This window comes from Helianthus annuus, chromosome 11 (genome assembly GCF_002127325.2).
Source record: "Helianthus annuus cultivar XRQ/B chromosome 11, HanXRQr2.0-SUNRISE, whole genome shotgun sequence".
NCBI classification, from domain to species: Eukaryota; Viridiplantae; Streptophyta; class Magnoliopsida; order Asterales; family Asteraceae; genus Helianthus; species Helianthus annuus.
Genome location: NC_035443.2, coordinates 65,476,062 through 65,492,296, shown reverse-complemented (window position 1 = coordinate 65,492,296; position 16,235 = coordinate 65,476,062).

Genomic DNA, 16,235 nt, shown 5'->3' with positions numbered 1-16,235 from the left:
TTGCAGTGTTGGCCCAACTAGATGTAATCAATCGAGCTAAAGAACAGATGGTGGATCTATTCGCTAAGAAAATCAGGTTAGAAAGGAGATTGGGTTGGAAGGATCCTCTGTACAAGCCTCAGTTTCCAAGATACGAGCAGATCAGGTTCACACTTGATCCAGAGACAAACACAGCTCGTTATCGTTTGGTATACGATCCTCCCAAGGTGTTGAAGAAGATTCCGTTACTGAAGATGAAGACCGACTTTCTTGAAAACTTCCGTTGCTGGGTTTACGATGCTGATATTGGAGAAGCGGTGATCCTCTTCAGGGATAATCAAGAGAACTTCAGGATAATAGATCCGATGTGGATTACAAATATGTCCAGATCGGATATTATTGTTTTGAAAGATCATGAGATAAACTACTTAGTTCAGGATCGAGATCAAGCTATGAAGTTTCAAAGGATGGCCCAATATTGCTTCAATCTGCTGGTCAACGCAAGAAGTGCATGGTCATCACATCATTTGACCGTGGAAAGGACGTCCGAGACTTAAGACACGAAGACCAAGACAAAGCTACAGCCAAGGGGGAGTTTGTTGGTGCACTTGTGTCTGTACTTTGTCTGTATTTTGTAATGTATAAAACTATGTCTTTTGTCTGTTGTGTTTACGTCTTTTGTTATGTTGTTTATGTGTTGGAATGTGTGTTTGACCAAGTCAACCATCCTCCTGGTTTGACTTGGCCAAACAGTCAACACTTAGCGTGTAAAACTTGTATGCTTCGAAGGATGTCATCGAAGGATGGATTGTATCCTTCGATGACCTCGAAAGATGATCTTTCGATGGATACTTATGGACCTCGAAGGATATACCATCCTTCGAGGTATGTTTGGATCCTTCGATATCTTTCGATGGTAATTCTGGTCGATAGATGATCCTTCGACCAGAATGCCTGATCCTTCGTGCATGTCTGTCTTATATGGGTATATATATCCCATGAGGGTTTTCACTTCAGAGAAGTTCTTGGCAGACACTTAGAAAGATATTGAGAGCATTTGTGAGTGAACCCAAGGTCTTGCAAGAGAGGATTTCAGTTTGGTCAAGGTCTGTAACCGTGTCCACTGAAATACAAGAGAAAACTTTGATACTTTGCTTGTCTACTCTTTCTCTTTGTAATCTTTGCTTTCATCTAAACTACGGTTTGCACTCTAGCTTGGATTCCGCACTTGCTAGAGTGTTAAACATAACAAGGAATAGGTTTATCCTCAACCTCCGAGGGACCTACAAATGCCACATTGCACTGAATGATATGCCCATTACCAACAGTAGCACTTTGAACACTTGGAGGATTAACATTTGAAAACCCACTAGTGTAGTGTTGACTGAACTTTGACTGACTGATCCAGATGAACTTCCTGCACTAAATGCGGTTTGGATCTTTGGACTTGCTTCAACTGCTTGAACATTTCCTTTGTAGTACAATATGATATCTTGTTGATTGCTTGAGCTGTTCATTCTGGCAATCTTCTGTTGTTCAAGATCCTGTGCCTCAAGCTCTTCAATAAATTGTCCAATTGATAATCTGCTAAACTCTCCAGAATTCTTTAAGATCATGAGATAAGTACCCCATTCTCTCTGCGGTAAAGCGTCAGCTAGCTTTTCAACCCATTCTGCTGGAGTTTTAGTAATCTTTAACAGAGACATGGTACGCACAAGATGACAATATCTCTCAATGAGAGTCTTTGTAGTTTCACCAGGCATACTAGTAAACAACTCAAACTCCTTTTTCAGCAAAGATGCTTTACTCTTGAGCATTTCTGTGCTTCCTTCAAACTTGTTCTTAAGTGCCTCCCAGATCGAAAATGCACTTCCATCATGCTGAAGCAAAATAAAGATGTCTTCTTTGACAGCTTGTTGTAGAAGACTGATCATCATTTTCTCTCCTTTATAACTGTCTCTCTCTTGTTCTGTGAATTCTGAAATGATTTTATCAACTCTCAAAGCACTCAATGGTCTAACATAGTTTGTTTCAATACTTTCCCAAGCTTTTAGATGGTTTGCCTGAACCCAATTCTCAAAACGATTCTTCCATCCATGGTACTCCTCAATTCCCATAAGTTTCGGGGGGTTTTTGTAAAGTTCCGGTTTCATTTTCTAAGTTCATGTTTTGAGCAATGGCAGACGGAGTAGTCGAAGATGTAGCAAACGCGTTATAAAACTCTTCTTCCATGATTCAGTAAAAATCACTTTTCAAGCGGAATATCGGATTCGAGCGAAATAACTAGTTCAAGCAGAATAACGTCTTCAAGCGGAATCACCAAACAAGTTCAAGCGAAATAACTAGTTTGGAGCGGAATCAGCACAATTTGGAGCGGAATCACTGATTTCGCTTGAACTTTCAAGCGGAATAACACCTTTTAAGCGGAATCAGGCTATTTCAAGCGGAAACATTGATTTCGCTTCAAAATATCAAGCGAAATAACAACTTTGAAGCGAAATCAGACAGTGTTCGTTCAAGCGGAATCACAATTTAGGTCCATTTTTAAGCAGAATTTTGGTCTGAAACTCTCAAGGGTACGTTAAAACACAGTTTTGCACAATATGTGAGAAATCGAGCCGATTTTAACCTTGAAAAGTTGTTAATTTTGAAAAGAAGGTGTAGAAAACAGAAATTTTAAGCTGAATCGGTAAGAACTCCTCCTCCTGAGCTCTGATACCAATTATAGGATCGTTTGGTGACCCAAACGAGTCGATCAGAGGAGTTTTTATCTATTTCAAAGGCGGAAACAGAGAAATAGACTTCCAAACAGCTTGCAAATCACTTTAAAGAGCTTTCTGATTGATATAACACTAATTACAATCACAGGATAAACCAGCAGCACCTCGGTATCCAAATTCAGAACCACTACTTATGATCTCGCTTGAAATCTATATATAGTCATGGGGTTCCGCTTGAAATTGAGAGATAACATTTCAAGCGGAATCAGCTAGATGTGATTTCGCTTGAAACAGTCACAGTTCATTTCAAGCGGAATCAACCCCATTCAAGCGAAATCAGCTCAAACACTTCTAAACCCTATTTTCTCGTACAACGTGCCCTGATCTAACAATCTAGAACAAGACTCGATACAAGACGAAGTCGATAGACGTAATGCACCAACAAACCTTATCCTTGTTATCGAACAAACCCGGTTGTGCGGAATCCAACCGGTAAGTTAAACTGAGCAAAGAACACGAATACACACAAGATTCAACGTTTTAAAGCTCAACGTATTACTTTCAGAAAGTTTGATACAAGAAGATAAAGCTAGAAAATGCTCTCAAACTCTCTCTGTTCTCATTGGTGTGCTCTGTCTGTGTGTTCTCCATTCTATGTCCTGCAAGCTGCCTTTTATAACCAACCTTATCCACAAGTCCGACGGAGAATGGAAACGGACTCACGAACATTCAACAGGCCACGAAGAGTGGAGTCTTCGTGCATTGATTCTTCGCCGCACATAAACTACTGGACGAACCCTTAGTCTTCGACGTCATATTCGACGACTCCCCCCTTGGACGCTGCTCACGACGTTGGTCTTGAGCCGAACCTAACCGAGTCGAACCGAACCGAACCGATCCAAACTGAACCAAGTCGCGTCCACATAATATGCATCAACAAACTCCCCCTTGGACGCTGCTCATGAGGTTCATTCTTTATGTTGTGGGATATTCAGATGTCTTCACGTTTCCTAAACAGGGAGTGTATCAACAAACTCCCTCTTGAATGATGCTCGTGAATCTTTTGATCTTCAATACTTCAGATCCTTTTGGTGTTGGTGAGTGGTCAGCGGCAACTCGATCATCTTGATCCTTTGATTGCATTCATGTCGTGTCTTCATTCCAAGCTTGTCATTGAACACGTTCTCTTCGCCTTTAGCTGATTCGAATGTCGCATCTGCACATACAAGAAAGCTAAACGCGTAATGAGAACAACTGCTTGGAATATAATCAGCATATACAAATGACACACATATGACCAACTCTCAATCAAACACCTACCGACAACAGTTTGAAAGTTATAAAAATTTGATCAATTTTAGATTTTAACTTTCCCTTGTTAATTTTGACCGTTTATGAAGATGTAGTTGTTTTAGGTTTCAATCAGGTTTCAGGTGGAAAAGACTCGACATCCAACATCGGGCAATAAAAAATAAGATAGAAATAAAATCTTTTTGGCTTTTATAAGGTTTATATTAAAACACACCTAAAATCCTTTTGGTATTTTTGAATATTTCAAATTTAAAGACGGAAAGCAGTAAATAAATATATACAAAGATGCAGAAACTGAAAGCATTAAATGAATATTTACAGACATCCTTTTTGCGAGTTTCGAGGGTAAGAGAATCATATCAGTGTACGGTCACGTCAAAACACTCTTGTTGTTCAATTAGTTAACATTAAGATAAGCATCCTATAACGATTATCGGTATTGTTGTCCACCTAAACTCAACTTATCAGATGTAATCGCGATTAGGGGATACGTTAAGGTATGGTTTATACTTACCGACCAGTGTTCATCCACACACGACACATTCCCGTATCAAGGTATGCACGAGGGTTCATCTAACTGGTGAGTATACCATTTATCATCTGTTTTCAAGGTATATGATGTGAGATACTCACTTATTTTGGTTGAATACAAGCCCTATGTGATGAATTCACTTATTAATGAGGAACTTGATATTCGGTGCATGCAGGGCACAAGAGCAAGTTCGTGAACTGGTTAGTACCATCGTACCGACAAAGAGACGAACTTGACTCCCGGATAAACTGTGATATTTTATCACTTATTGATTGCGACATGTGATTGTTTATCACTTATTGAGGTCGTATGCATCATGTATTATATACATGTTTGAATGATATTTACACGTATATATGGCATCATGGAAGATCTAGACTTGCGTCTCCGTTGTTTTCAATAAAAGAAACTACCATGATACCCAGATGATAAACAACATAAAGACCACGTATCTCAGAACCTCGGCAATCTATCAAACGAAATTTCGGTACCAAGACTATATGCTAATGAGCAGTTCCCATACAGTCTTCAGTCGATTTAGGTTTATATAACCCTACACACTTTAAAATGATTGTGAGCCCACCGATACATCTTATATAGAGCTGCTTATCGTTTTTCATTTTAGGATTAAAAGAGGTTTCGACATACCACTGATGTACTATCATTTCTTCTTTTTCTCGCCAGGAAACTCATTTTTGTTTTTCTATTGTTTTTGTCTTTTTGAAATTTTTCCATGTTTTTGCATTTTTAAAATTTTTCAATGTTTTTGTATTTTTCGTTTTTACTACCCCTAAAATGCAAAAAGTACGAGAAATTAAGAAAACACAAATTAATATTTACAAAAATGATTTTCCGATGTTGGTTTTACTCTGGCTTGAACTTAATGCCGTTTACCATTAGTAAATATTCAAATCGTGATTTGTCAAATGCTTTGGTAAAAAGGTCGGCACGTTGGTCATCGGTGTGGACCTTAACAACATCGATAAGTCTTTTATCAAAACAATCACGTATGAAGTGATATTTGATTTCGATGTGTTTGGTCTTTGAATGTTGCACAGGGTTTCTAGTGATCTGTAAGGGAACATAATTATCAACGAAAATAGGAGTAGATAGGAATTTAAAACCATAGTCGCGCATTTGTTGTTGAATTCACAAGACTTGGGAGCAACAACTTGAGGCAGCAATGTATTCAGCTTCACAGGTTGATGTAGCGACACAAGTCTGCTTCTTGCACTAACATGTGACTAGGCGATTTCCTAAAAACTGACATCCAACCGTTGTGGATTTCGGTCGATTTTACAGCCACCAAAATCAGAATCACTAAACGCGATCAAGTCGAAGCTATCATCCCTAGGGTACCAGAGACCGGTGTCTAGGCAACCCTTCAAATAACGGAAAATCCTTTTTACAGCTGCTAGATGTGAGGCCTTCGGGTTCGCTTGATATCGGGCGAGCAGGCACGTAGGATACATTATGTCGGGCCTCGAGGCAGTGAAATACATAAGAGATCCAATCATTGCACGATAAAATGAAGATTTAACGCTTTCACCCTTCAAGTCCGGAGTAATCCTGTGATTTTCCGGAAGTGGGGTACCGATGGGCGTCGCTTCGGACATCTGGAACCGGCTCAAGATGTCACCGACATATTTTGTCTGACGGATGAATATCCCAGACTCCGTTTGTTGAACTTGTAGGCCCAAAAAGAAGTTCATTTCCCCATGGCGCTCATCTCGAATTTCTCCTGCATAACACGCTCGAAGTCCCTACACAAAACATCGTTTGTTGAACCAAAAATAATATCATCTACGTATACCTGAACCAACAGAAGATCTCTATCTTTTTCTTTGATGAAGAGAGTGTAATCGATAAGACCCCGGCGAAAACTATTCTCCAACAGATAGTTAGATAAGGTTGCATACCAAGCTCTCGGTGCTTGATGTAATCCGTAGAGAGCTTTGTTGAGCAACCAAACCCAATCGGGATGAATAGGATCTTCAAAACCCGGAGGATGTTTGACATACACCTCTTCTTCAACCACACCATGTAAGAATGCACTTTGCACGTCCATCTAGTACACCTTGAATCCTTTGAAGGAAGCAAAGGCTAGAAAAATCCGAATAGCTTCAAGACGTGCAACCGGTGCATGAACTTCGTTGTAGTCTATCCCTTCAATCTGACGAAAACCTTGAACAACTAATCTCGCCTTGTTTCAGACAACTACTCCACAGTCATCTTTCTTGCCTTTGAAAACCCAACGGGTGCCAATCTTCTTGTAGTTTTCAGGTTTCTCAACCAATTTCCAGATAACCAAGCTTCTGGAATTGTTGCAGTTCCTCCTGTATAGCTTCCACCCAAGAATTATCCTTTAACGCTTCCTTCCAAGACTTTGGTTCTTCTTGTGAGACATAACATGCGAAGGACCAATCATTCTGCAAACCCGATTCTCTAATCGCTTGCATACATGCCAACATTGTTGTTGTTTCTCAACTGCTTCCTCGTCTACACGCCACTACGAACATTACCAATGATGTTTTGTTGAGGATGGCTATTATAGATTCTTGTTTATGGATTATCTGGAACTTGAATATTTATACCGCGATTTTTGAAGTTGAGATCAACAACCATATCAATACCCTGAATTGGCGAAGAGGATGATACAGTAGCTTCAGCTGTTTTAGGGCAGTCCTTAAGGGGCGTAGCCTCAGTAGTACCATGCACAACAGTTGCTGGAGCTTCTTGGTCTGCATCGAGAAATTCATCATCCTCTGAAGATTTGTTCAGTTCAGTAGCATGGTGAAAATCCTCACTCTCGAGAGCATTATTGTTAACTGATGATGATTCTTGATTGTTGAAAATAATTGGACGAACCAACAGTGAATCTGTTGCGTTGTCACTCTCGAAAAACATCTGTGCCGCAACATCTACAACTTCTTCCTCAACATTGATTGAATTGAAAAAGTCATCAAACTCAAACATTCATGGCTGACCAGGACATCTGACTGGCAATGTGTGCCTTTGTACTATGAGTTCAGACCATTCCTTGATCCTTTTCGTTTCGAGATTCCAAACTCTTAATTTGGGATGGTATACCCAAGAAAGTATCCCTCAGTTGCTTTTGCCGCAAACTTTCCATCCGGATCGATCATAGTGCAAGGAGCCCCAAACGGTTCAAGAAATTGCAAGTCTGGTTTCCATTTATGAAGAAGCTCAAAGCAGGTCTTGTTGTGTCTTATTACTGTAAGGACTCGGTTCAACGTGTAGCATGCAGAGGCCACAGTTTCACTCCAGAAGGGAGTGGGTAATGGAGACTCCACCAACATGGTCCTTGCAGTTTCGATCAATGTTCTATTCTTACGCTCAGCGACGCCATTTTGTTGGGGAGTGTATCTTGCACTGAATTCATGAAGAATACCTTTGGATCTACACAACTCCTCACAGCATGATTCTTAAACTCAGTTCCATTGTCGTTGTGTATGCGTCTTACTTTCAAAGTATACAAATTCTCAATCGTAGTGATCAAGTTTTTGAATAATTTCGAAAGTTTCACTCTTGTGTGCCATAAACGCCACCCAAGAAAATCTTGAATAATCATGCATCACTACGAGGCAGTACGAGTCATTACTGATGCTTTTGCGATTGACAGGACCGAATAAATCCATGTGCAAGCGTTCAAGCGACACTACAACTATGTTGATCTTCTTTATCGGGTGCGATTTCTTACTTTGTTTTCCTTTCTGGCACGAAACACAGACGTCTTGCAAGTGAAAGTTTTTGACGGGAACACCATTTACTAACTCATTCTTCACAAGATGATTCATTTTCCTTAGGTGAATGTGACCCATCCGCCTGTGCCAAGAGATCGTTTCCTTTTCTGTGGCTTTGGAAACAAAACATGTTACTTGTGTAGACGTTGTGATTGCTTGGCTCATATCAAGGACATACAAATCATGAACCCTTGGTGCAGATAAGAGAATCCAGTCTTTGGGGATCTTGAAACCGGGCTTCAGCACATAACATCCAGTAGCATCAAAGTGCACCAAAAACTTCTTGTCACAGATTTGAGAAACACTTAGAAGATTGTGATCAAGTTGTTGTACAAAGTTGATCTTGTCAAAACTGACAACCCCTTTGGAAACCATTCCTTCACCAGTAATATATCCGCCTTTATCTCCAGCAAAAGCAACATAACCTCCTCTAATAGATTTAACGTCGTAGAGAAGCCTCATGTCGCTGGTCATGTGCCTGAATGCCCCACTATCAACAATCCAAATACTACTGATAGTTCCTCCTGGAACACCCAACACATGTACTCAAGTGATCAGTTGGAGATAGGTGACCAAGCCTTCGTGGACTTGGGTCTTCCATTTTCATCGACAAAAGTTATTTCAACTTCGCGATGATTTGGAAATGGTGATGCTCCCCCTGAGTTTGTGACCACTTTAGGTTTCCATGTCTGTTGAGTTTTACTAGTTTGATTGTCTGAAATTTTAACTTAGTGATTGTTTGAAGTTTTTGAAATTTTTGAAGTTTTTGGTTTGACTAAACAAATTTTTTTGAACCACATCGGTTTTAAGAGCTTTTTCAATTACCTTGATTTGCTTACGTTTCTGTTTCTTCTCCCTTTATTTCACAAGACGGGGATCTTGTTTTGGAGAAACAGATCACTTTTGGTAATTGTGCTCACGGGGGACATCAACTTTAGCTTTTAACTTATGAAGATATGGACAATTTCGAATGATATGTCCAAATTCACCACACTTAAAACGTGATCTTCGTTCAACAAACCCCAATATATCATGTTGATGTCTCGTTGATGAACTTTGTGATTTTGAGGTACTTGGTCCTGAATAGTTTTGATCATTTCTTTTCAAATTTTTAACTTGCTTAACATAATCTACGTTAGATTTGTTTTCAAATGTTTCAATTTTATCCGTTCCCTTCGACTTCACAAATTTCACATTTTCGTTCTTCCTTTGGTTTTGTTCCTTTCGACCTTGAGTTGTCGATTTTTCTTTTGGTTTAGTGTGACTTTGCTGAATTTTCTTTGTTGGTAATTTCTGATTGCCATATTGTTTTCGAATTTCAGCCTTTGGAATCGGAGGACATTGTGTTACCCCAACTCGTGACCTCGACTCTCCCAAAATCTTACTTGTCAAATCTTAAAAAACATTGCTGATTAAAGATTGATTTACGAAGTTGATCTTCTGAACCTTTTTCTTGTAATGAGCTCCCTTTGTTTCCACCCTCGGTTGTGAAGCTTTGGGCTTTTGAGCTCGTTGTCCCTTTTGTTTACCTTTAAAAGCGATAGGTTGTTGCTTTGTTGGTAATTTTTTATTTCCAAATTGTTTTCTAACTTCAGCTTTTGGAATAGGATCACACTGAGTTACAAAAACTCTTGGGATCACTTTTCCCAAAAACTTACTGGTAGTATCTTCAAAAACTTTATCAATCAAGGATGGATTAACATTTTTAATTGGAAAATCTTTGTCCGAATAAATTTTAGCATCACCGACCAAAGTATACAACACATTATTACTCTTAACAGCAGACACAGATTCCTTCACTTCCTTGACAGGATCTATCACTTGTTTGGCAACAGATCGCACAACAGCAGTAGAAGGATCACAAAGAATATGATTCTCAATTGGAATTTCTACTCCTTTCATATTATCAAGTGATGTACCCTGATCACTCACATCTGATTCATCATGAGACGAATCATAGTCCTCAATAATTGGAGCACTTTGATTCGTAGACATTGAAGTTTCTGTTTCTTCAGATGAGGTACTCGAGGAACTGTCCGATTTGAAACCTAATCCTGTAGTAACTTCCTCATAATCGAGAGGCACACTTGGTTCAAAACGAGGCATTTCCTCTTCATAGGGCATTTTGGTATAGTTGTGTCTCAAAGGAGGCGGACACGACTTATACCCAATGCCTTTCTTGTTCCCTTTTAGCTATTAAGCGTATCGAGCACATATCGGGAGTTAGAATAACTCTCCAATTTAAGCTTGATTGCATCATGCTCGCATTTTGCCATGGCTAGCTCGTTCTTTGTTTCCTCAATGATATTAAGGTAGTTATTAATACCAATTTGATTGTTGAAAACAGTTTTTGTCAATTCAGAAACACTTTTCTTCAAAGTTTCAATTACTGCTTTGAAATCCTTTACATTCCAAGCTAAAGCCATGTTTGCCTCTTTGCATTTTGATAGTTCAACAACTAAACTCTGATTGTGACTATGAATCGTTTCAGATTCATGTTTCAATTCAGCACATTCATGTTTCATAACAGCACAATCACTACATACGCTAGGAGTTTCAAATTTTACCTGACTTGTAGAAGCTGCGAAATTATCCGTAGTGTCATTCTGGCAAGAGAAAGATCCATCTTCAGAAAAGAACTTCTCCATGTCATTCGATGCAGCAGCAGCTTTCTTGATCAAGTCAGATTTTTTGACATTTCATCTCCTTGCCATCATTCGACAAGCTATCAGCTTCAGAATCCATTCCCTCCTTCACGCCAGATTCTAAACTGTAATCACTCACACCTGAGCCATCTTTATCAGTACTGCCACTATATCCTCAACTGTCATCATTTCCCAAAGATTCCCCATCATTGACATTCTTGACAATTTCAGCATAAAACGCAATTCTTGTTTGATCACCGTTTCCCAACTGTATGGCCGGACCACAATCGACAGTAGGTTTAGGAAAATAGGCACTTGGATCGAATTGAGGTTTTGAAAGGGCATGAGCTTGAGCAATAACATGCGGTGGTGGAAGATAGGCACTTGGATCAAATTAAGGTTGAGTAATGGAAACTTGAGGTGGAGGTTGGGGTTTAGGTAGCCAAGCACTTGCATCGAATTGAGGTTTTGAAAAAGCGTGAGCTTGAGTAATAACATGCGCTGGTGGAAGATAGGCACTTGGATTGAAAACCGGAGGAGGAGCTGACTGGGGAAAGGGAAAGGAACTTGTATTTGACACTGGAATTCGTTTGGCTTTTCGGATTTCTTCTTTATCTTTGTTCTCTAGCTTCTGAACGAATTCATAAATGCTACTCTCATTCAAAACACCAGTGTGCTTCAGCAACTCAATGAATTGATTCCACTTAGGAGGTAAAGCCTCAGCAAAACGCATAACCATCTCTTGTTGTGATGCGTTGACCTTGTATGAGTACATCTTACTAATCAAATGATAGTACCGAGTAGTCATCTCGCTAAGTGTTTCATTCTCCATGAATAAAAACCCTTCAAACTCTTTCTCTAATAGATCGCGTTGGACCTTTCTTGTTGTTGCATTTCCTTCTCCTCTGGTTACCAATATGTCCCACAAATTCTTTGTAGAGGTGCAATAAGCGAATTGATGATAACTATCCATATGAAGAGCTTGTGTAAGGATAGCGAAGGCCTTCTTCTCAAGATTATAAGCCTTCTTATCACCTTCGCCCATTTCCGCCTAGGTAACTGGAATGGAAACTGCAACTTCGATAGCTTCATTGAATGGCGTAGTAAAACACGCCCATAAGTCGGTGTTTTGCTCTAGAACATAAGTGTGGAAACGACCTTTCAAAGACGGATAGTCGTCATATGATTCAGCTTTGGTGGGCGATTGTTGCTACCCATTTCACTCTCACTTAACAACAGATTCTGAATGCTTTGATTTTGGTTCGTCACGCATGCCCATTGACTTGCACTAATAGATTGTTGTGGCATGACATTCCTTAACCAAACGGCTGCGGAGGTCTGATCTTCAACTGGTCTTGGGTCCGTGCTCCAATCCCATGGAATTGTACTCATATTTGGATTGAAAACAAACAACTTACAACTAACTTGACACGCAACTGTGAAACACAAACTTCCACGAAAAATATCAATCCACCAAAGATATTTCACAAAAAATGAGTCAAATGAAACTCAATATATTGTGAGCCCAAGTTTAAAGCCCACCAACAATCTGGGCCCAATCTAATAACTAACTAAGAATGGAATGAGAACATAGGCTCACGAAATATGATCCACGAATAACTAACTAGACTCATGTCTTTTGTCTGAGTGGAGAATTATTAAATAACCCCAATGAAGAATATTAATACTTCGTGAAGCCCAATATTAAAATCCAATCTTGAAAAAGTGGCCCAATCCACAAAAAGGCAACCAGATGAAATACCAAAGTTGTTTGTGAATGATAACCCAATCCCACTAATAACAAGCCATACAAAAATGATTTAAAACCAAATATATGATTCGTGAAAATCTTTTGTGAATGTGAATAAAAGGTGTTATGGCCCAAGAAGTGAGATATTTCAACAAAATCTTATCCTCTCTAACACAACCATCATTCGATTAATAAGTTTTTCAAAAAACAACATCATTTTTCAAAGACCCATACTTCAAAATAGTAGTATAACTTCAATAACTCAAACCGAGAAACTTCAGAATATCTCCGGTGACAATTCCAGCCAAAACAATTTATCGGATAAAATGGCGTTTTACGATATTCACGTTAAAACTCAAAATAACTTGTACTTTCGATTATCTCCAATGTTTTTTAAACAAGTTTTAAGCAAAACAACGCCAAAAACAAACGATTTTCGAGTTTAAATCCAGATTTTTTATGAAACAAGAACTGGGTTCTTGAAGTTTATCCAAGAAGAACTCAAAACCCACTCGAAAATCACACCGAAAACTCGGTTTTCAACTAGAAATCGAGCCTTACGCTCTGATACCACTTGTAGGTCCAGATACGGATCGTCGGACAATGATGATTTCTTGTTTCGGGTGCCGAAACGAGTGCAGAATCCCCGTTACGACACAAACCTAGCGAGAGATAAACACGACAAAGATATAACGATTAACGTTCACTCGTATATTCAAATCAAAGAGTTATACAAGATGATATAATAAGAAATAAAAAACTCTCGGAAAATACTCTCTCTGTTCTCTCTCTTGTCTCCTGTTCTTTTGTTCTGTCTTCAGTCTGTGCATATAAATGGGCACATGGTCGACGAATGATCATGCAGTGACAAAACATATCGACGAAAAACAATCCGCCGACGAAACACATCAGGGAGCCGACGAAACACATTGGGGAGCCGACGAAAGATCATGTCTGACGAAAGACAAGCAGGTCTTTCGTCAACAGCATGAAGACAAGCTGGTTTTTCATCGCACATCATGCGTAAGGGGTTTTTCGTCAATCATGCAGCCTGTTTTTCGTCATAAGTTGTCTTCGTCCAATTGAGTGTTCGTCACAAGTTGTAGTCTTCATCACATTGGTATATGGTCTTCGTTGAGTGCACATGCCCAACCAAAGAAGATATACAGGCCCAATAACAATTAAATAATCGTGCAGATTAAATTCTTTCTAAAGAGCATGTATTTTATCAAACTTCATGACATCATCATGACATCATCATGATGATGTCATGGTGATGTTAGTTTGCGGCGCTCCGTGCTTCGTGTGTCGAAATCTGGGGCGCACGACGGAGGAATGTCACTACGTCGGGCTTGAGCCGAACCTAACCGAATCGAGTCAAACCGAATCGAGTCGAACCGAATCGAGTCACGTCCACATAAAGTGTACCAACAACCCGGTTCACCACAATTAAAACACTTGACAGCTTGTTTATCGAACCCATACTTGGTATCTTTCTTGCTTTCCAAGCTGGTTCTACCAGTTCTTTCCATGAAGTCTTTTGCTCGCCACACAGCTCTAGCAAATGCCCACTTGATATCCGTCAAATCCATTTCATCCTTATCGATTAGCTGATAATCTTCCTGAGTCAAATTGATGTTCCCAATCTGCCCTGCTACTAACCCACAGTACGCGCTCACCAAAGTGTTTAGAAGCTCCATATGTTCCTTTGCCACCTCAACACTTACTTTCGAGACACTTGAAGTATCTAGCCGAACTGTGTTTGGATTAGTTGACTGACCAGCGTTGACTGTTGATGAAGTGTTTCCTTAACAGGCTTGTTGTTGACCTTTGTAGTTTGGATCAAGAAATGATGGTACTCCAGTAGATTGATAGCTTTGCTCTGGAGCAGCTGGTTTTGGTGTTCCATACATATCGGTGCTCGAGACAAATGACGTTTGTAGCTGAGCATGTTGCGCAGGTCTTGCAACCGTGCTGGTACCTCTATAATTTCCATAGTACATCTCAGGATTTTGTGGTACTGGCACTCTTTTTGCCTTCCTGACTTCCTCTTGATTCTTGTTTTCCAAGAGTTGAATGAAATCATGGATGTTGGTTGTAGCTAGCGTGCCATTGTACTTTAGAATTTCCAAGAAACCATTCCACTGAACTGGCAATGCATCTGCAAACTTTGTGACAACCTCTTCTGGAGTTACCACTACCCCAAAATTACCCATTTCACTTAGCAGATGATAATATCGACTAGTAAGATCTCCCAAGGACTCCCTTTCCATACACATGAATCCCGTTGAATTCCTTTATGAGTAGATCATGTCTCAGCTTGCGTGACGACGCATTTCCTTGACCTCTCGCCTTTAATGCATCCCATAGGCTTTTTGTCGTTTTAAATCTCACGAACTGATGATAAATATCTTTGTTTAAGGCTTGAGTTAGAATTGAATATGCTTTCTTTTCTAAATCATATGCCTTTTTATCATCGACAGAAAGATCTCCAAACGTTGCAGCATCTGAACAGCTTCTTCAAGTGCTTGATCGAATTCCTTGGTAAAAGATAACCACAACTCCATGTTTTGCCCAAGAACATGCGTATGGAATCTTTCTTCCCAACCGGGATACTCGTTCATATGCATCAATTTAGGTGGACGGTTGTTAATACCGGTTTCATTTTCGCTCAAAAGAAGATTTTGAATACTTTGGTTTTGATTTGTAACAAAAGCCCACTGATTTGCGGAAATCGAACTAGATTGTGCTGATGACGAAGGCGTGGGAGTCTGAGCCCATGAAGGAACTAAACCTTTACCCGTATACATATCTGCATTAGGGTCAGGTTTCCAACCCCTCCAATCTGAAGTCATGATGTGAAGAAAATACCAACCTAAAACACAATTGTGAACCTTCTGTGAAGAACTAGAATCCATGAAAAATAAACAACTCCACGAAAGACTGACCAACGATAAATAAGTTTAATTTTAAAAACCATGAAAATTATGTTTTGTGGTTTTCAAATTTCAACACAAAGATCTTCAAAACAAAGAATGTAATGAATGAATTACTTAACAGTTCTTAGAATAGGCCCAAGTAATGAAGACCATGAATTACTTAAATTTTATGTGTGGATAATACTTGGTTGATTTGTGGCCCAAGGATAGAGATAGGTCCAATTCACTAAGACCATGAATTATGTCAACAAAAATTAAAGTCTACCAAAAGTTAAGGTCATTGAAAGTGATGTCCACTAACTATTGTTTTTTTTAAACTTCTATCCATGAAAAGTTAATGTCAATTCTTAATTCTTCGTTGATTTCAATGGCCAATGTTTTTCGTGAATATATTTTGTTAGTGCACTACGTCTATTGACTTCGTCTTGTTTTATGTAATAGATTAGGATAGGTTAGAATATTGTGTGCACGAGGTTCGAGAAACGAAATGTGGTGAATTAGCAAGGAGGTCCGCTTATATGGACATTGTCCATATAAGCGAACCACACAACCAACACAGGTCCGCTCATATGACATGGTCACATAAGCGAACCAG